A 22,862-nucleotide genomic window follows, 5' to 3' on the forward strand; every position below is an offset into this window, starting at 1 on the left:
ATGTTTGGGGCGGAATCGTATTCGGTCAGTAGAGAAATGAAACACGTTAGATGGGTCCATTTTACGATTCGGTTTTCCACCGTACGCGACAGTGTTCAACAAATGGTATATCAAAGTCAATGGTATGTGATGTCCTGTCTGTGGGAAAGTACATACTAAAGGTCATTTGCTGCTAATGGAAAAACAAATGTAGCGGACTTCCTCTGAGACTACACGTCAGAAGGTTGCCAACTATTTGATATCCAATAGTCAATCTGCTCTAGACGTACATTTATTTATCAGTAAATAAAATATGTTAGCAGTAATTCCAAGCAGAATAGCAGTTGTTGCTCCGTATAGATTAGATCTGTCACCGGAAGCGTACGATGCAACCCATAATATCTATCCGCTCTTGATGGATCTTGCAATATAGCTATAATCTTTATAATTTATTGGTACTCACCAGTATGTGTGTTATAACACGTTCGGAAAGTTACCTGTATGACAGGACTTTATGGATTCCATTCCGAAAAGTGTTTACTGAAAGAACCGAGACTTATTTAATAGTTAACGTTTCGCTACATTGTTCTTTCCTAACTGAAAAACAAAACAAATTTAACGTATTAAAACAGTAATTAAACACATACGTAATCTAAAACTGTTTAATACTCAGAGACATTACAATTAGTCAGTTATTTTTGTGGCAGAATGCAGACAGCAGTGGAAGAGCGCCTGAGGATTAGACCAAAGGTCGTGGTATGTGCTGCCCTGCCCGTGGGAAAGGTTTAGAAACAATTTCTTGCTGTTAATGATTAAATGTAACAGGTTTCCTCTGAAGACTACGTGTCACAATTATCTATTGTGTGACATGCAATGGACGTTGGTTAATAAATCAACATGCTCTAGTGGTATCGGTTAACAAGACAACTTTCTAATTTGAGATGCATGAGACGCAGGACCGTTTAGTAGGCAGAGATTGCGCAATATTGATATAGTTTGTTCTCTGACTGTTAGAGACCATTGATAAGTGTCCAAATGTCCAAATGTCCGTCTAGCCCTCCTCACGTCAAAGAACAATTTATATCAATATTGCGCAAGATCTGCCTACCAATCGGGCTAGTACACCAAACGCTGTGGTACGTTCTATTTTACATCTTAAAAAATCATAATTACAAAAGATATACATTAAAGTTTGTTTTGCTTACACCACTAGAGCACATTGATTTATTAATCATCGGGTATTGAATTGTCGAACATATGGTAATTTTGACATACAGTTTTAGAAAGGAAGTCCGCTAAATGTATTCACTAGTAGCAAGGGATCTTTTACATGCACCATCCCATTGACAAAATAGCACATACCATGGCCTTTCATATACCAGTCGTGGTGCACTGGATGTAGCGAGAATAAAAACCATCTTGTTGTTTATTCGATAGCAATAATATTTGTGGCGGAAACGGGTTTCCTCCTAATAACTATAGTTTAAAATGCGCTGCGTTGTCGTTAAAGAGATACGTCTATCATTTCCTTCCATTTAGTTTTGTTTTGTTTATTTTAATTTTTATTGTTGTGTGTGCTTAAACGTTTATGTCTATGCTGGGTTTTCTTTTTTGCGAGGCTGAATTTAGTTCAGTCGGTCGAGTACTCGCTTGAGGTGTTTGTGTCGCAAGATCGAACCAGCTCGGTGGATCCATTTAACTGATTGGATTTTTGTCTCATTCCAACTAGTTCACCACAACTGGTCAAAGGCCGTGGTATGTGTTTTCCTGTCTGTGGGAAAGTGCATATAAAAGAGCCCTTGCTGCATTAGGACAAATGTAGCGGGTTTCCTCTCATGACTACGAGTCACAATTACCAAATGTTTGACATCCAATAGCCGATGATTAATTAATCAAAGTGCTCTAGTAGTGTCGTTAAACAAAACAAACTTTAACTTAACTTGTTTTCTCTTTGCTTGTGTTCTGTCTCTTGTTTGTTCATTAGTTTGTTTCTTTTGTTTGTTTGGTTTCTTTATTTTAATTTGTTCCCATCTTATTGTATGTTTTCCCCTATGGATAGCTATAAAATATTATTTGATATCCAAACCCAAATATTTAAAATCGGCCAGTAAAATTCATCTGAGTGTCGTTTGAAAGATGAAACTTATTCTTCTGAACTAAAGATATTAACGTGACGTCATTGACCACCCAATGACTAACGCCATCTACGTTTAGTTCTGTGCATCTGTCCGCTCATTTAATTTACTTCGCTCAGCTGACGCCTTGTATGCATGCACACAGTTGTGAGCTTATTATACAGTATTAAGTATTTATATACACGCAGACATCACAGTCTGACAAAAAACAACAACAACCACCTGTTAACAGTTAAAGGGACAGACCCTAGTTTTTAAACACTAAAGCATATTAATTTTTGTTCCACTATTAGAGTCGTTTACGATCTACTGAAATCAAACATTACTTATATTTTATTGTTTAGATTATCCATTTCCGTACAACCGAAGTGTTTCTGGTCATCCCACCGTTTCTAACACCACAAAATGCATTTTTTGTATTTTTAAAACCGCACGTGCGTCTGAGATTTAATGGTTATGAAGTCGCGTTTTATCTATTTTTTAAGGGTATTTCAATGTGACAGACTCTTGTTTCACTCTGTTGTATCCAAATTTGTTACAGGTATTTATATTAACCAAACTTAGTGTCCAGTTTTACGGGTTAAAACTAGGGTCAAGGTGAAAAATATACATTTGTTTTTAAACACTAGGGTCTGTCCCTTTAAAATGGTATCTCTGCCCAAGGCAGACATCTAAACCAACGTGCACCGAACATTTGATAGAGCAGTTAATACCACAAGTCCTGTGATTGGTAATAAATGTGAGTGTGTTTGTTGTAAAAAATAATTAGTTTTATCTGGGCAAAAAAATTATGTAATTTTATTCTTCTAGTACCACTGTGTCAAGTAGCCTTGTGCTGCTTGAAACATGACATATTGTATGAGGTACCTGTAAAAAAAACAGTACTCACATTTAGTGCGGAACTAGGGTAGTCATAGACGCCACCCGTTATCTCTGAAATGAACAGCATGACCCCCAATGTTTTACTGATTTACCTTGAGGGTGAGGGGTGATAGTATTTATATTCATGGTGTTTATGTCGATTGATATGCTGCAGGCAGGATTTTAAGCCACATATATTACTATTGTTGTCTATGGGATGTGATTATGCGGTATATAACCTACAGGGCGTCAAACTTATTATTATCGTTTCTTTGAGAGAAGGGGCATATTCAGAACAAGCTTTTGTAGTGCACATCTATCATGGGCACAGGTGTCGAGTTATGCCGGCTCCTCCGTCCAGGACAGTAAAGGGTTTGGGGTGGGTGGGAGGAGGAACGGCCCGCGCTGACAAGTTCAAGCGATGAGGGTCGGTAGCGTGCTGGGGTTGGCAGCAACTCCAAGACAGTCCCGTTATCTAACATCTAGGTTTATGTAGGGACTAAAACCGACTTTTATTACCTGCGCTGTGTGCTCATGGCTGGCTATAAATATAAGTACCTGCACACAAGCACACGTACACTTTTATTAAATATATGATCTTTTATAGCATGCCAAAATAGACGCTTTTAAGATCACTGCTTTGAAACAAAATACGTGTTATATTTCAAATTAATCCCATTTCGTATCTTTGCTACCATCAATAAAAGAGGAATATATAATCGGGAAAATAAACAAACCAACCAACAAAAAAAAAACACTCCTAAAAACATGCACCCCCACTGTCACGGGGATCCTATAATACCCGTAACTGAATGCAACACGATTGTCCAAATATCTCTCCTAACTGTATATCTATTAGATCTCTCTGTAACAGGCAGTTATACCCGCTGGCTCGTCTAGGTATGATCAGAGATAAGATCTTATATAAAGTATATATTATTATAGCACGCTTAGTTCACTAGAAAACACAACAAAAACACAATACACTTTGGAATCTGTATTAACCTACGCAGACCAATGTACTGCCGCAGTAGTTAATTAACAACAACAAATAATAACAACCCAGAACTGATCACTTAATTAGTTCATCTCTAGGTGTCTAGTTTACACAGTATGCTAATCACTTCACCGTGACACAACACCCACACGTGTGATAATTGAGAAATGGCTGCCAGGAGAACTTAATTAATAAAGGAATTACAACTCTATTCCTAACTGGTTAATTTTTAATTAACCATTACTACTCGTTCAATAACGTGTGATAATTGAGAAACGCTTCCAGGAGAACTTAATTAATAAAGGAATTACAACTCTATTCCTAACTGGTTAATTTTTAATTAACCCTTAACTACTCATTCAGTAACCTTGTAACACAAAATTAATACTGGTACCTATCACAATAAAGACAATAACCTACAGTTTACCTAGGTCCTCTAGGATGACTGGATAAGCTTTATATATTTATTTAGACAGCGAGCCTACAGTTTACTGCGTCAGATGACCGGCAGCACCGTCTAAATAATATTGGTATAATACAGTATTAAAATATTTAAAGTCACATCAATCACATCAAGGTTATACACAGAGCAGAAATACAATTATTTACTAGTCCGGACGCACAGCGATCCCTGGAAGCCTTCCTATGTTTCCCGATATCTCTAAAATCCTAGCTATTTATTCAAAACTCTCCAGAGACAGCGAATATCGCCTGGGGGCACAACGCGGTACCTCACCTATCATCTGATATTTCCACCTCTCCCAGAGTCGGTATATTTTCCTAGATGACCAGACATTCTGTCGCCAGTCGCCAAAATCACGGTCGTCGAAACCGCACTCGCAGAGGTATTACGTAACTACTGGCCACATGGCCTCCACAGCTGGACTAAGTGCATATTGGGATGCACGGTCGCGCGAAGGTATTACGTAACAAGGTGCCCACCTGGGCTAAGTGACGTTGGAACTGCACACGGCCCTCTAAAACAATTAATGTCGCCACAGGCGAAAAGAAATTAAGAGCATGTACCGTCACACCCACCAAAAGGAAAGAAAGAAAAAAAAGAAGAAGAAAAAGCAGAAAACAGGACACAAACAATCATTTGGTTCATATATTGGTTTATTTCAAGCAATCTCACCATTTGTATTGTACTATATACAATTGTCATCTAGTGTTTCATGACTGATAAAACACGAGCTACCATAATTGTTTCTGTGGGGAAAAGAAATGTACATTTACTCCCACCTCGACTGGATTTCAATAGAAAACGTCACTCGTGTAGTATTTCAATGGCCCCATGATAGACGGTTGACAGTGTTTTGTTTTTCATTACTCATCCATTTGCAAGAACCTTCTATTATAGTATCATACGGCTATGTCCAGTATCTACGAAGGTCCTTTTAAACACGCACGATTGACTGCTTTCTGGTGCCGGCCTTCATATCTGATCTCAACCGTCCACTGAAATGAACACAACAGATAGGTAAGATCTGCGGCGTCTACAATGACGTACAAGATCAAACACCGTACATAAGCTGGAAAAGAATATGTTGTACTACATTTTGAGGATGTGGGAGTAAAAGAATAGTCGTTTCCGTTAAATCAGATTATTTTAAAACTCATTGAAATATATTCATCGTGTGTTCGTTCTTCTGATACTGTTTCAAACACGGCTTTGCAAGACGCCGAAGGATATCTAACGGCCACCCATATATTATATTATTTATGCGCCAAAATTAACTGGACTATCGTGAGTTTGTAAACATAGTAACATATTTCCACTTTATGAATCTTTTAACTGCTAAAGTTACATTCTCAATACAGCTTATTGTTTAAAGTTCGTTTTGTTTAACAACACCACTAGAGTATATTGATCTATTAATATTCGGCTATTGGATGTCAAACATATGGTAATTTTGATGTATAGTCTTAGAAAGGAAACCCGCAACATTTTTCCATTAGTATCACGGAATCTTTCATATGCATCATCCTACAGACAGGATAGAACATATCACGGTCTTTGATATACCAGTCGTGGTGCACTGGCTATAACGAGAAATAGCCCAATGGGTCCACCAACGGGGATCGATCGTAGACTAACCGTGCATCAAGCGATCGGTTTTACCACTGGGTTACGTCCCACCCCTGTGTATCGAACGCGTCCTTGTGTTTGTATTAGCTTAGACTTAATTTTACTTCTTAATACAGACTTATTTTGAAGTAAAATACATTTTGGGCTAAGAAAAAAAACAACATTATAACAAGAAACACGACACTATAACGACACTGACATTTTAAACAAGAAAATAAAAATGTATTTACTATGTTATTTTAATTGATAAAATTGCTGTTACACAACGACTGGTTTCAAAGACCGTGGTATGTGCTATCCTTTCTGTGGGATGGTGCATATAAATAAACAACCTTGCTACATCCTAACACTATATGTAAGAGTTACCGAATGTTTGTGATCCAGTAGCCGATGATTGATAAAGCAATGTGCTCTAGTGTTGTCGTTAGACCAAAAAAAACCAAACTTTACAAACAAACTTTAATGTTCCTTTTAAATGCATTCTGAAAAGCAGCGACTTCTAATTATGCGGGAGTTGTTGAATTAACTGCACTTGGTCACACAATAGCCATCACATAACAAAAATACAATAACCATACATAACAGTCAGCGGAGGAACAAATCGCCGGACATTCCAGCAAAAGAAAGCTTCGATTGTTTGCCATTGTGTTTCCAACGCATCTTTCAACCGTGGAAGTACCGTTTAAATCATTCCAACGAAAATACATCCATTAACCTTTCCCCTCGACGTTATTTACCGGGTAACGTCATCATGCCTTCTACCGTCTAGTCTACAACGGCATCGCCGGCGGCGAAACGAAACGACGATGATGTATAACGCTTGTCAATGTGACACGGTTTTCACACCTTTTTGCTATTGAATCGTAAGCCGCGGTTACTTGTTGAAACAAAGTCAAGACGAAAGGATATATATATACATGTTGGATGGTGTACCGATGGATATGTTCTGTTAAAAAGTGTTCCATCTATAGTGGTTTTAGTGTATCTCGTATACATCTTTCATGTTTGGGTAACAGTTTTGCATAATCAATATAGAAAACAGTTTACAAAAATATTTAATGTTTTACGTTTTGTCTTTTAGCTTAATTTACTTTGAAATACTTTTGTTTTCTTCAGAAATTTAACTTTCTAAAAGATTCATAATCAATTGCTTCGATAAAGTATATTCTTATATTTTAACTTTCAGATTTTGGCACAATGGATTAAAAATATTATTGTTTGTTTTATAATAAAAGGAAGCCAAGTTTATAAAAACCATACGTAGACATAATCAAATACAAAATGTTATATAAATCCAATGCTTACTAGTTTGGAATTCCTGTAATTTTCTGTTTGTTGCAAAATTTCCATGACAACTTTCCAACTTAAATAAAACATGTAACTATTTCTGTAAGCCACAGCCTTAGCAATTATTGTAAATATTACTATTGGTATAATTACAACGTATTAGTTAGTATAAGAGACTAGAAACTTTTAGGTAAAAAAGAAAACAAAATAAAAGACAAAAGGAAAGCAAAATACCCCCAGTCAAGAGGATTATAAATACATGGCATATGGATTATGGATTATTGTCAAAATGAAATAACACTGAGATAAAACAGATTTGGATTACCAGAGTTGAAGCAAAGACGAGATCTTATTTTATATTAAGGTAAGTATGCATACAAAATATAACTATCATTATGTCTTCTACCACTACTACGTACGTACATAACTTCTACTACTACTACTGCTACTACTACTGCTACTGCTACTGCTGCCGCTGCCACTGCCACTACCACTACCACTACCACTACCACTATCACTACTACTACTACTACTACTACTACTACTACTACTACTACTACTACTACTACTACTACTACTGCTACTGCTACTGCTACTGCTACTGCTGCTATTGCTACTGCTGCCTACTACTGCCACTACACCACTATTACACCTACACTACCACTACCACTACTACTACTACTACTACTACTACTATTACTACTACTACTACTACTACTACTACTACTACTACTACTACTACTACTACTACTACTACTACTACTACTACTACTCCTACTGCTGCTGCTGCCGCTACTCCTGCTGCTGTTGTTGCTGCTGCTACTACTACTACTGCTACTACAACTACTACTTAGTAGTAACTACTACAATTACTACTACTATTGGTGCTACTACTACTGCTACAACAACAACTAATACCACCACTATTACTACTACTACTACTACAATTACTACTACTACTACTACTACAATAATCATACAAACAATAAAAAAAAAAATAACAACAAATCAAAAACAAAAAAACAAAACAAAAACAAACAAACAAAAAAACACCAACAACAACATAATAGGTATTTGGCACCAACAAACAAGGTAAATAGCAACATACAACAATTTACTAACTGAATTACACTTGTCAGAATCAGTCCAGAAAAAAATAATTAAAACTGTTAAAACAAATAAAAGTTCAACCCATTACAGATATAAATTCAAAACTGACCTACGTGACTTCAACAAACCAATCAAATAACGCGATCCTAAAAAAACAAAAAAAAAACAAACAAAAAAAATCATGATATAATTTTTATTTTAATCGTGAGCTAAACAGAAGAGCCCTACAATTTCTGCGTTACGCCCCACTTAATATAATATATAGTCCCACTTGTGCCCACAGAATGTTCTCAAGGTTTCTCTTTATTGATTTTCTACCAAACGTTTGGCAGGTTTATAGGTTTACAACCTGCTACATACTTACAAATAAGGACACAGAACATGCAGATAGAATCCTCGGAAAAGTACATTCATTTCATTTCTACTTATTTTCGTGTTTATATCCAATTTAGGTTTAAGCACGCTGTCCTGGGTATACACCTCCGCTACCTGGGTCCGCTACCTGGGTCGGTTAGTTGTTAGTTGGTTAGTGGTTAGTGAGAGAGAAGAGGGTATAGTGGCCTTACACCTACCCATTGAGCCTTTAAGAACTCCCTGTGTGTTGGAACCGGTACAGGGCTGCGAACCCTGCACCTACCAGCCTGTAGTCCGATGGCTTAACCACTGCGCCACCGAAGCCGGTGGAAAAGTACAGCGAGACAACCAATGTCGGGTTTTCTAAATATAATTGCATGGAGACTGACTAGACAATTATTACATTACAAAAGATATCAGAATAAATTACGTCAGAATATGTTAAAGGGACATTCCTGAGTGTGCTGCATTGTAAGATGTTTCCGACTAATAAAATATTTCTACGATTAAACTTACATATTAACTATATTTGTTTGTTTACAATATCAGTATCTGTATATTCAATGTATTTCTGATCATCTCAATATTTGTATGAAGCCCAAACTGGATTTTGTCTTCAAATAATTTCGTACGTACGAAAAACAAATTTTTAGGAAATAAAATGAACTTTAACCTAGTACAAATATTAGAACGATCAGAAACACGTTTAATATACATCCACTTATATTTTATGCAGAAAACTATATTTGATATTTTATATGGTGAATATGGAAGAACACCTCTATCTCTGAAAATACATCTAAGAATAATTTGCTTTTGGTCACGACTGTTAACGGCTTAAAAGCCTAAAACCATCTGTAAAGGCTTACCAAATAATGTATTACGATTTTATTCAATTCCGTACGCATTATAAATGGATAATTAACATCAGAGATTTATTTTACCACCTTGGATTGAATAACGTTTGGGACCAGCAGTCATTTAAATCAGTGGAGTGGTTAAAAAGAGTTGTGAAGAGAAGACTGTCTGATCAGTATCTACAAACATGGAGAAATGACATCTTTACGACCAGCAAAGGAACTACTTATAGAATATTTAAAGAAAAATTGGAACTAGAATCATATTTTAACATTCTGGATAAAACAATGTACACAACATTATTTCGATTTAGAAATTCAAATCACTTTTTACGAGTTGAAATCACTTTTTACGAGTTGAAATCACTTTTTACCAGTTGGGAGGTGGACAAATAGAAACTGTACGCTTTTGTAATAGCAATATTGTTGGAGATGAATTTCATTATCTATTTATATGCAAAACATTTAGACAAGAAAGATTAAAATATCTTAACAAATGCTATGTAAATAGACCAAATATATACAAATTCCAGCAACTCTTCAGCTCAAAACGTATTAGTGTTCTTAAAAAATTGTGTAAGTTTATATCAGTTATTAACAAACAATTTTGTGCTTCTTGACTTACGTGTAATTTTAACTGTTTTTAATATTTAGCTGCTCATCTGTTTGTATCGTGGTATATATGTTTCTGAAATCATCTTGACAATTTGTATGTTTATTATTATTTATGTTCCTCTGATGCCACCGAATGGGGGCCATGAGAGTAAATAAAGTTCTGTTCTGTTCTGATATGTAATTACAATCGTTAAAAAGTCTCTGTTAGTCGATAACATCTTAAAAAACTGCAGCAAACTCAGGAAAGTATATTCGAGGAGAATGCGGTTTTCATTTGCAAATTTAAAGCGTTAATAATGAGTTCGCGGTCATTGTAAGATGTTTAGTTATAATATTACATTTATAGAGAACACAATTTACAGTTTATTATTTAAAATGTCACCCTTTCTACCCCGGTCGATACAACCGACATTTATCGAAGGTGGCGATCAGGACGGACGTACCTGAACCTTCAGTGGATATAGGGGCGGGATGGAGCCCAGTGGTAAAGCGCCCGCTCGATGCGCGGTCGGTCTGGGATCGATCCCCGTCAGTGGACCAATTGGGCTATTTCTCGTCTCACGACTGGTATATCAAAGGCCGTGGTATGTACTACCCTGTCTGTGGGATGGTGCATATAAAAGATCCCTTGCTGCTAATCGGAAAGAGTAGCCCATAAAGTGGCGACAGCGGGTTTCCTCTCTTAATATCTGTGTGGTCCTTAGCCATATATCTGACGCCATATAACCGTAAATAAAATGTGTTGAGTGCGTCGTTAAATAAAACATTTCCACCGACGGAAATCGACCCTCGATCGATCGCGCATCAGGCGAGCGCTGTACCTCTGATCTACGTCCCTATAGAGTAGTGGAGCACAGTTGGTTACCATGGAGATTCCTAGTTCATGTATATATGTCCGATGCCATGTATGTTGTGAATGAGGAAGCCCATCATATCGCATATATCTTTCTCAGGACTGGACGAAGGTATTAGAGTATTAATTACATCCTGATTGAGGATTTAAAGACACACAAACCTCTTGCATCGTCTAGCTTGAGACTGTAATTCTTCCCCACGCCTAATCATGTAAAATATATTTCAGAACACATAGTCATAACGACAAATCCACGCTGACTGATCATGACGTTAACGTTTTTTCTGTAATTGCGAATTTCAATTACCTGTATGTTTGGTTACTGTTATATTCCTGCGTGTATTGCTGTTAACGGGACGGGACGTAGCCTAGTGGTAATGTCCTCGCTTGATGCGCGGTCGGTTTGAGATTGATCCCCATCGGTGTGTCCATTGGGCTATTTCTCCTTCTCGCTACAACACCACGACTGGTATATCAAAGGCTGTGGCACGTGCTATCCGGTCTGTAGGATGGTGCATATAAAAGATCCCTTACTACCAATGGAAAAAGGTAGCGGGTTCATATGTCAAAATAGTCAAATGTTTGACATCCAATAGCCGATGATTAATAAATCAATGAGATCTAGTGATGTCGCTAAGCTTAATAAACAAACAAACAAATGGTGACTGATCATTGTGAATTTGAAATAGGCTACGTGTATTTTAATTACTTGTGTACCCAAATATGTTTTACTGTTAGGTCCATATTTGAAGACCATAAGCTACGTAATGATGCAATTAAAATTAACAAGCTATCATCATGAGCGGTTTTGGTGACCATATAATTAATAGTGACTGACATTACCAAAAATTAACTTTTTGTAACGTCAGTGACGGTCATTTAAATGGTCATCACGGTCTATGTTTGTTTTGTTGGCTTTTTTTTTTTGGGGGGGGGGGTGGGGGGGGGGGGGGGGGGGTTGTTACTAGAATATTAAGTAGTTTATGACCATCTGATATGAACGTAACAACAAGTGATCATTAGTTTCAATAGTGACGAAAATGCAGGTATTTGAAATTTAAAACATTGGCTTAAAACGTAACGTCAGTTACCATTGAATTACCGTTGAGTAAATTCGTTGGATACTCCACAAATTACTTAATATTATTACTACACAGACTCGCAGAAGCAGGGACTTGCATTTTTAAACATTTTCATTCATTTCATTTCAATTTATTTCCGTGCTTATATCCACTTGTAGTTAAAGCACGCTGTCCTGGGAACACACCTCAGCTATCTGAGCTGTCTGTCCAGGACAGTGGATTGGTTCTTAGGTGTTAGTGGTTAGTGAGAGAGAAGAGGGTGTAGTAGTCTTACACCTACCCACTGAGTCGTTAAACCTCGCTCTCGGTGGGAGCCGGTACCGGGCTGCGAACCCTGTACCTAACAGCTTTATGTTCGATGGCTTAACCACGACACCACCGATGCCGATAATTTTAAACAAATCATTTCACTAAGCATGAAGTCGTTCCAACCCGCAAATACTGTAAACCGAATACTGTTAGTCTATTTATTACGAAAGAAAGGGTTTTTTTTGTTTAACGACACCACTAGAGCACATTAATTTATTAATCATCGGCTATTGGATCTCAAACATATGGTCATTTTTGACAGTCACAGAGACCAAATCCGCTACATCTTTTCATTAGTAGCAAGGGATCTTTTATATGCACCATCCCACAGACAGGATAGTACATACTACGGCCTTTGATATACCAGTTGTGGTGCACTGTCTTATTTATTACGAAGGCAGTGCCATGGTGTTATCTTAAATATTTTTTAAACCGATATGCACTTCGACCAATCGAGAATTTGACGGAATGGTACGATATCATGCCTTGAATTTCTGTAAACGTTAGAACGATTGAGAACTCGCTGAATGTAAAAATAATACTAGTATTGTAGATCGAGAATTATTCTTAATGGTACGATAACCCGTCTGGAGTTTCTGTTGACATTAGAACAACAAAGAACTCAGAGTTTACAAACAAAAACGAATATTCTAAACAATAAACTTACTTTATAAGACACAAAGTTTAACCACTACAAAACATTGATTTACTAATCACCGGTTATTGGATGTCAAACATTTAGCAATTATGTAATAGTCTTAGACAGGAAACATGTTACATTTCCCCGTTAGAAGCAAGGGGTATTGTGCATTCATCATCACGAAAGACAAATAACACGTGCCAGGGCCTTTCATATACCAGTCGTGGTGCACTGGCTGTAACGAGAAATAGCCTAATTGGTCCACCGACGGGTATCGAACTCAGGCGAACACATCAGCTTATTCTACGTCATGTCCCCGTACAGACTCAATATCTAGTGACGTCACACGCATAAAATTTGTATTTGCGTTGCCATGACATTAGTATCTCAGACTTTATTAGTCTCGAGTCTAGACTTTAAAAGGTTTATAAGCACCAGGTCAGAAGTAAAATGCACATTTTCAGACGATCATGCACCTTTAAAAAAAATAATAAAATTTAAAACATGGAAGTCTGCCGGTTTTTCCCAGCGATAAACGGGCAGCATTCACACACTTGACACACTGGTTGTAAATTGTTCTGAGTCCGATCGCTCAGCCACTCGGAATAATTATTTATAAATCACTTTTATAACGTGTGTTTCTCTCTTGACATACTGGGACAGATCAAATATAGTTAAATAGCGTCATATTCGCAGCCAGAGCGAAGTGAATGGCACAGGAACACAGACGTTATGGCTTCGCGGCGCCATTTTGAAAAATCGACTGGCTCTTAGAGAAATCGTAGCAAGTTCCGTGTCACGAAGGTAACTTGTTTTGTATTATATGCAAATTTGTTTTAATGAAATCAGTTAATATGTTTGTATTGGTGTAGGTGCTTATTGTATTTTATATACAGTTTTAATGACGTAGACGATTGAAATGGAGTAGTGGTGAGGTGGTTAAGCCATCGGACATAAGACTGGTAGGTACTGCGTTCGCCTCCTGATTCCGGCTCCCGCCCAGAGCAAGTATAACGACTCCATGAATAGGTGTAAGACCATCTCTCTCTCTCTCTCTCTCTCTCTCTCTCTCTCTCTCTCTCTCTCTCTCTCTCTCTCTCTCTCTCTCTCTCTCTCTCTCTCTCTCTCTCTCTAACAACGACGACTACCAACTTACCCTCTGTCCTAGACAGACAGCCCAGGTAGCTTAGGCGTGTTCCATGGACAGCGTGCTTGAACCTTAATTGGACATAAGTGAGAAATGAAACGAAAGAGGCTCACAAATTAGAACAAATAGTCCAGTGGTTGAGTCTGTAGCATGTGCCCGTTAGGCGAATTCACAAAAGTCTCGCAACTTTACGATCGCACGGTTTAGAACACATTGATTTATAATCACGGCTTTTTTATTTGAAACATTTGGTAATTTCGACATATAGTCTTAGAGAGGAAACCCGCTTCATTTCACTAGTAGCAAGGGATCTTTTATATGCACCATCCCACGGAGAGGATGGGACCTACCACGGACTTTGGTATACCAGTCATGGTGCACTGGTTGGAACGAGAAATAGCCCAATAGATCCACTGACGGGGATCGATCCCAAACCGATCGCGCATCAGACGTACGCTTTACCACTGGGTTACGTACCGCCTCATATATATAAGGATGTAGTAATGTTGCTTAGGAGAGTTTCACCGGCCTCGGTGGTGCAGTGGTTAAGCCATCTGACTACGGACTGGTAGGTACAAGGTTCGCAGCCCAGTACCGGCTCCAACCTAGAGCGAGTTCTTAAAGGCTCAGTGAGTAGGTGTAAGGCCACTACACCCTCTCCTCTCTCACTAAACACTAACCAACTAACCACTAACCCACTGTCCTGGACAGACAGCCCAGATCGCTGAGGTGTATGCCCAGGACAGCGTGCTTGAACCTTAATTGGATATATGTGTAGTAGTGTTTGTATAAAGTGTTCCTACTGGCAGTAGCTAGTGGGAATTTTCCTATTAGCTCAGTTGTTAGAGCGCTGGACTCTCGTACTGAGAGTCCGTGGTTTGAATCCCCGCAGTGGAGGTTGATTTTTCTGTTACATAAGCACGAACATAAGTTGAAATGAATGTAAGGGAGTTTAATAGAGCTTTCGAGTTTAGTTAGACCCAATCGCTGGCGAAGTCATAGACGGCGCCAAGGCAGGAGCTGCATGTTTAAACGTGAAATGGATGTGTGCATGTGGCATGCACTTCTGGTCTGAATGGTGCGACTGAAATATCCCTAGGGATCGCAGTGGTTAGACCATCGGAAGGAAGGGAATATTTTACTTAACGACGCACTCAACATATTTTATTTACGGTTATATGGCGTCGGACATATGGTTAAGGACCACACAGATATTGAGGGAGGAAACCCGCTGTCGCCACTTCATGGGCTACTCTTTTTCGATTAGCAGCATGGGGTCTTTTATATGCACCATCCCGTAGACAGGATAGCACATACCACGACCTTTGTTATACCAGTCGTGGTGCACTGGCTGGAACGATAAATTGAGTTTAGAAGGTACTGAGGTTGAATATCCGTATCATTTCTTACCCAGAGCGAGGTTAGCTCCTTTTGGGTAGTGCATTTGACAGATACCTTGAAGCTAAAAGGTGAAAAACCTGTGGCTAGTTTCCTATAAAACTATATATTACAAATGATTATTGGTATATGTTTGATAAAGTAATGTGTTCAAGTGGTATACAAAGAAACAAACTTTAAAATTCCTTTCTACAACAGCTTGTTCTGAATGTGCACGTAAAACCCTATGACATGCCATGACATAAAATTCCTTTCTTGGAATGATATCGCAGAAGGCCGTGGTGTGGATTCACAAACGCGTGTTTGAAATCGAATTTGATATAGCCTAAGTAAGTCAGTGTTCATAAAGATATTTGTGACTTATGAAACATCAAATTCTACAATTTCTGTTGTATTATTTATTTTATATTAGTTCCGTGTTTGCATCCGAATTAGGTTCAGGCGCGCTACAGAACGATTAGTTATTAGTCGGCATTGATAGAGAAATCGGGGTAGTGGCCTTATATCGATCCATTAAAATTCACCGGTACCGATCAACCGTAAGGCTTTAAGCGGAGCGGAGCGGATAATTTTGTCATGCTCATATACCACGAAGGTTTCGAACATGTCTGTCCCGGGTCCTGTCTCTGGATAGCCAGGGACATGACTCGGGACAAAAATTATTTCCGGGTCAGTTTTGAATATTACGGCCTAAACAATAAAAAAGTGTTTTTTTAATAAATTTTAAAGCGCTTTTCCAAAATAATAAAATTAAATATATAAAGCTTTAAGCACAACTCCACCTAGGCTCGTGACAGTCTTTATACAAGCTACTATCAGTTGGTTGGATACGAGGCTCCTGTATATCACGTGACTGTTAAAACACATTGTATGCGCATGCGCAGATAACACACGTTGGGCGTTGTCTCGAAGGAAGGGTGTAACTGCACCAGTGTATGACGTGTTGTCTACGGCACAAAATAATTCGTGTTTTGGCAATCGGGTTTCGTCAAGGCGACAGCAAAGAGCAACATAGGCCAATATTGGATGGGTGAATGTTGGATGTTTAAATTGATTGATTTATTCATGGATCGATGGATGGATGAATGAGTGGATATATAGTTGGATGGATGCATGGATGGGTGAAAAGATGGATAGATGGATATATGAAAATATGGATGGATGGATAGATGGATGGATGGATGGATGATAGAGGAAATAGATGAATAATTGGATGGATGGATGGATGGATGGATGGATGGGTGGGTGGATTGATGAGTGGATGGATTGATGAGTATATGAATTGATGAGTGAATGGATTGATGAGTGGATGAATTGATGAGTGGATGGATGGATTAACAAACACATAGATTGACGGAAGGATGGATTGGTGGACTTCCAGATGGATGAATAAATTACTTTTGGGAGACAAGCTTTACAGACTAACGTTTAGTACATCATGTCATATTCGTGAAAGGGTGGATTTAGGCACAATAGATTCATAACGACAACACGTTACGACCATCTTCATTTTCATTTCAACTTATTTTTGTGCTTATATCCAATTACGGTTCAAGCACGCTGTCCTGGGCACACACACCTCAGCTATCTGGGCTGTCTGTCCAGGACAATTGGTTAGTTGTTAGCTGGTTAGTGAGTGAGAAGAAGGTGTAGTTGTCTTACACCTACCCATTGAGTCGTTAAAACTTGCTCTGGGTGAGAGCCAGTCCTGGGATGTGAACCCAGTGCCTACCAGCCTTATGACAGTAGGTAGTGGTTAGTAGTTAGTGAGAGAGAAGAGAGTGTAGTGGTCTTACACCTACCCACTGAGTCGTTAAAACTCGCTCTAGGTGGGAGCCGGTACCAGGCTGCGAACCCAGTACCTACCAGCCTTATGACAGTAGGTAGTGGTTAGTGGTTAGTGAGAGAGAAGAGGGTGTAGTGGTCTTACACCTACCCATTGAGTCGTTAAAACTTGCTCTGGGTGAGAGCCGGTACCAGGCTGCGAACCCTGTACCTACCAGCCTTATGACAGTAGGTAGTGGTTAGTAGTTAGTGAGAGAGAAGAGAGTGTAGTGGTCTTACACCTACCCACTGAGTCGTTAAAACTCGCTCTAGGTGGGAGCCGGTACCAGGCTGCGAACCCAGTACCTACCAGCCTTATGACAGTAGGTAGTGGTTAGTGGTTAGTGAGAGAGAAGAGGGTGTAGTGGTCTTACACCTACCCATTGAGTCGTTAAAACTTGCTCTGGGTGAGAGCCGGTACCAGGCTGCGAACCCTGTACCTACCAGCCTTATGACAGTAGGTAGTGGTTAGTGGTTAGTGAGAGAGAAGAGAGTGTAGTGGTCTTACACCTACCCACTGAGTCGTTAAAACTCGCTCTGGGTGGGAGCCGGTACCGGGCTGCGAACTCAGTACCTACCAGTCTTATGTCCGATGGTTTTAACCACGACACCACTGAGGCCGACTAGATCTCCGCTCGCCTCTTTGAGTGTCGCCATGTCTGATTTGCAATCGATCGCAGGGTGCAATCTAGTGCTCCGTAGGACGCGCTACGTCATCCGGTAATAAACAATGATAAAATTACCGTTAACCCAAACATCAAAGACGCCTGTATCTCGCCGGCCAATATATCCATTCATCTCTGAACCCATTTCACCCTCGACAAATAGTTCGTCACAGAGAAAAAGAAAGAAAATTGCATTCTTGGAAAATCGAGAGAATATATTGATATACGCTACGCTTTTAACAGCAGAAGGGAAAATTAAATTGCTCGACGATCGTATTGATATATGAATCGTATGATACGCTTTTAAAAATGAAACAGGAAGATAAAACTAGACGCGTTTCTTAGAATATTACATTATTTCAAAAGTCTAGACAATTGTATTGATACTATGAATCAAATGACTTGGGTTTTTTTAATTTTAAAGTACAATGAAGATTTTTCAATGACTTGACTTTTTAACATGACCATATACCCCTAAGGTGTCAGGCATGCCCATCCCGGGCCCTGTCTCCAGATAGCCAGGAACTTGACCCGGTGTAACAGCCCAAAATATACCCCCCGCCAAACTATACTCGGGGTTAAAATGGGCTAGCCTGTTTTATACCCCTAACCCTAACCCTCATTTTTTATTTACTAACCTGTATACAAAATAAATAAATAAATAAATACATAAATAAATAAATAAATAAATAATAATAAACGCTTTAAAAGAACTAAAACTCTAGGTATATTCTGGGCTAGCCTGTTTTATACCCCAGGGTGTATTCTGGGTTAGTCCAGTTTATACCCCGGGTATAGGTTAGCGGGGGTATATTTTGGGCTATTACACCGGGACAGAACAGTCCAATGACTAGTGATGTTCCAGTGATCGGTTATAATCGATAATTGATCGGTTTAGCTGAACCGCTGTGATGGTCGATTATAAAAATCGATAACTGATTGTGTGGGGAAAATATTAATTGAAAGAAAGAAAGGAATGTTTTATCTAACGACGCACTCAACACATTTTATTTACGGTTATATGGCGTCAGACATATGGTTAAGGACCACACAGATTTTGAGAGGAAACCCGCTGTCGCCACTACATGGGCTACTCTTTCCGATTAGCAGCAAGGGATCTTTTATTTGCGCTTCCCACAGGCAGGATAGCACAAACCATGGCCTTTGTTGAACCAGTTATGGATCACTGGTCGGTGCAAGTGGTTTACACCTACCCATTAAGCCTTGCGGAGCACTCACTCAGGGTTTGGAGTCGGTATCTGGATTAAAAATCCCAATGCCTCGACTGAGATCCGAACCCAGTACCTACCAGCATGTAGACCGATGGCCTAACCACGACGCCCCCGAGGCCGGTAAATGTTAATTGTATCTGTTCCTCCAGTTTAGATGATGGAACTGGTGTACATGTGTTGTGTTTGGTGTTTGTTTGTATGTGTACATCAAGAAACAAGATATCCTTTTTGTTTTCATGCATACACAAAGAAGAAGAAAAAGAAAAACACGATTATTAAAAGTAAACAATTAGTCATTTATAGGGTCCAGATCCATGCGTGGGACAGGACGCAGACCAGGCGTAAAGCGTTCGCCTGATACGCGGTCGGTCTAGGATCGATCCCCGTCGGTGGGCCCATTTGGACTATTTCTCGTTCCCGCCAGTGTACCATGACTGGTAAATATCAAAGGCCGTGGTGTGTGTTATTCTATATATAGGATGGCGCATAAAAAAAAATGTTTCTTCTCTAAGACTAATGGGAAAATGTAGCGGGTTTCCTCTGATGACTACGTGTCAGAATAACCAAATGTTTAACATCCAATGGCCGATGATTAATAAATCAGTGTGCTCTAGTGGTATCATTCATTATTCCTTTTATTATTTTATTGTACTTCTGTGCGTCTTGTTTATTTAATTGTAGACATTTATGTTTGTTACTACCTTCGTTTCTTCGTCGTCAGTGTGTTATTGTATCTCAGCTAACACGAAGGTTTAGCAGTGTATGTTTTCTCTTTGCTCCAAACAACTCTTCCCTTTATAATTAAGTCCATACAGCAGCAAGCGTCTCTCTCCTATCGGGTAATTTCCTCCAGTTTAACTGCGCACCGCACCGCGTAATTGCCATGTTACCATCAACATCGGATCGGGTTTCTTCCGTCCATACTCGCTACCTTTCAATTATTCCATCCAGGTACGCGAATTATCATATTTGGCAACAAAACCGACCCCCCCCACCCCTTCAGAGATAACTCCCTGAAAAGGTGTTTGATTACAATCGCGACCTCCCATTACCAACCTCGAGTTGCGTTCAGCGACAGTAGACACGGACGACGTTCGCGTACGATTTGATTAGCTCCAAGTGTGGTCCTTCATTTTGGCGTAAAGTCTTATAAAATGTTAAAATATTCCGCTTTCTCCTTTCTTCAATTACTCACTTTGCATTATGCGTCAATTATTAAAATTAAATAGATATATATTTTTTTTGTAAAAATGGGTACCATTGCATTGTACTTTAACCGACAAGCTACACTAAATGACGTGACAGGTACGCATTTCATTTTATTTTGAAAATCTCCCTTTTATTAAACTGGCAAATGATGCATTAGTTAAATTCAATGTCCTATTTAAATTCACAAGTTTTCTTTTATTTAAACCAGATTGATAAACCTTTTTTTGGTCATAGTATATATGTCAGAGATAGTCATTCAGATGGACGTACTTGTACCTTCAGAGGGCGTAAATAGAATTTCAGACAGTTGGTTCACACCTGACCATTAATGTTTCGGTGTGTGGGGGGGGGGGGGGGGGGGGTTGTTGTTATTATTTTTACCTACCTGGGGGTTCCAACATTAACTTGTGTAGCAATAAAACCAGACTGAAAAATCAAATGTTTCATCTTCTACTTTGGAAGAAGAGACTAGCCCACGTGACGTCATTCTACTATCGGAAATGACGTCATCATACTAAAGGGGAAAAAAACACCTTCGCCACCTACTGAGTTCTGTGACAGGAGGGAGCACCGCTTTGTTACTACTAGCCTCGTACATCGGAAACAAATGTGGTATAGTTGAACGAGACTACATATTATACTTTTTTTGTCGGCCTTTATAAAAAGTTTATTTTCGCGTGGAATATATTTTCACGAATTTCATTCACACGCGAAAAACGCGAAAATAAAGTATTATACAGTATTCGAAACTGCGTTCACGAAAGGCCAAATCAGCCATGTTTTTACTGCATAATTATAGGAGGTGCCTTATTCCACCCCATCCTTTTAACATTCCATATAATTCTACTTAAATCAGGGCTGACAAACAAGATGAAAAAAATAAAAAAGGATACTCTGTTTAAGGGAAATAATTTAGTGATTGGCTGCAACTGTGATCCGTTCATTACCAGTAAAAAAAAGTTAAAGTTTGTGTAACGACACCAGTCCAGCACATTGAATTGTCTATCAATCATCGGTTATTGCATGTCAAACACATAGTAAATTTTGACGCGTCATGTTAAACGAAACCCATTACATTTTTATTTATTTATTGGCAAGGAATCTTTTACATCATCGTTCCCATAGACAGGACAACACATACCACAGCCTTTGATACACCACTAGAGCACATTGATTGTTTTAATACTCGGCTATTGGATGTCAAACATTTGGTAGTTTTGACATATAGTCTTAGAAAGGAAACCCGCTACATTTTTCGATTAGTAACAAGGGATCTTTTATATGCAGCGTCCCACAGACAGGACAGAACATACAACGATCTTTGATATAACGGCCGTGGGGCATTGGACGCGACGGAGGAAAACACAATCTCCATAATGTGTTCGCTGAGGAGTTTCGATCCTACGTCGCAAGTACCTCAGCCGAGCGCTCTACCGACTGAGCTGTCTGCCGGCGTTTTACCCGAGATGAGGCGGGATTTACCAGTCGTTTGAGCGCTCGCCTGAGGTGCTTGCATCGCAGGATCGAACCACCTCGGTGGATCCATTCAACGGATTGGGTTTGTTCTCGTTCCAGCAAATACACCACAACTGGTCAAAGGCCGTGGTATGAGCTTTCCTGTCTGTAGAAAAATGCATATAAAAGACCCCTTGCTGCTGAAAAAAAAAATGTAGCGGGTTTCCACTGATGACTATGAGTCAGAATTACCAAATGTTTGACATCAAATAGCCGATATGTTCTAGTGGTGTCGTTAAACAATTAAAACAAACTGTACCCGAATAAGCTGTGTGCTGTAGGTGTAGTGTGATGTCATAAACGATTACAGCGAGCGTTGTTGTTGTTGTTGTTGTTTTAACACGTCTGCTCGCTTCAACTCTGCTTTAGGGTGTATCAGGAAATATGTTATACGTATATTGTTTTCTCCACGATGCGCTTGTGGTCGTTGGGGTTGGGCGGGTATTAAAGGCAAGTTCTTCCACGTATCACTGTGTGGTGTTTGGTGATCTGGATTCCAGATACGATCTTGTACCCGGCGACTCGCCCCACCCCCGTATTGTGGCGAGGGCGCGCTACTCCGTAATTGCGCGTATCGAATTTAGTCCTTATCTCAGATACTTACAACACAGGACACAGAACACACATGACGTTCGGCGGAGTCCGGCAATTTTGGAATTACGTCGTACAAAGGTTGTAGTTTTGTACAATTAGATCATGGTGTA

The 22,862-nt window shown here is 39.1% G+C and overlaps 1 long non-coding RNA gene across 1 annotated transcript; it reads right to left on the reverse strand.

The window, feature by feature from the left end:
* Positions 1–5,070: 5,070 nt before the first annotated feature.
* LOC121385230 lies at positions 5,071–21,132 on the reverse strand. The gene is made up of 3 exons (XR_005959513.1): positions 21,029–21,132; positions 8,568–8,604; positions 5,071–5,430 (listed from the first exon to the last, which is right to left on the reverse strand). It is a non-coding gene; the product is annotated as an uncharacterized LOC121385230 (long non-coding RNA).
* Positions 21,133–22,862: the final 1,730 nt, after the last annotated feature.

This window comes from Gigantopelta aegis, chromosome 11 (genome assembly GCF_016097555.1).
Source record: "Gigantopelta aegis isolate Gae_Host chromosome 11, Gae_host_genome, whole genome shotgun sequence".
Taxonomy (NCBI): Eukaryota; Metazoa; Mollusca; class Gastropoda; order Neomphalida; family Peltospiridae; genus Gigantopelta; species Gigantopelta aegis.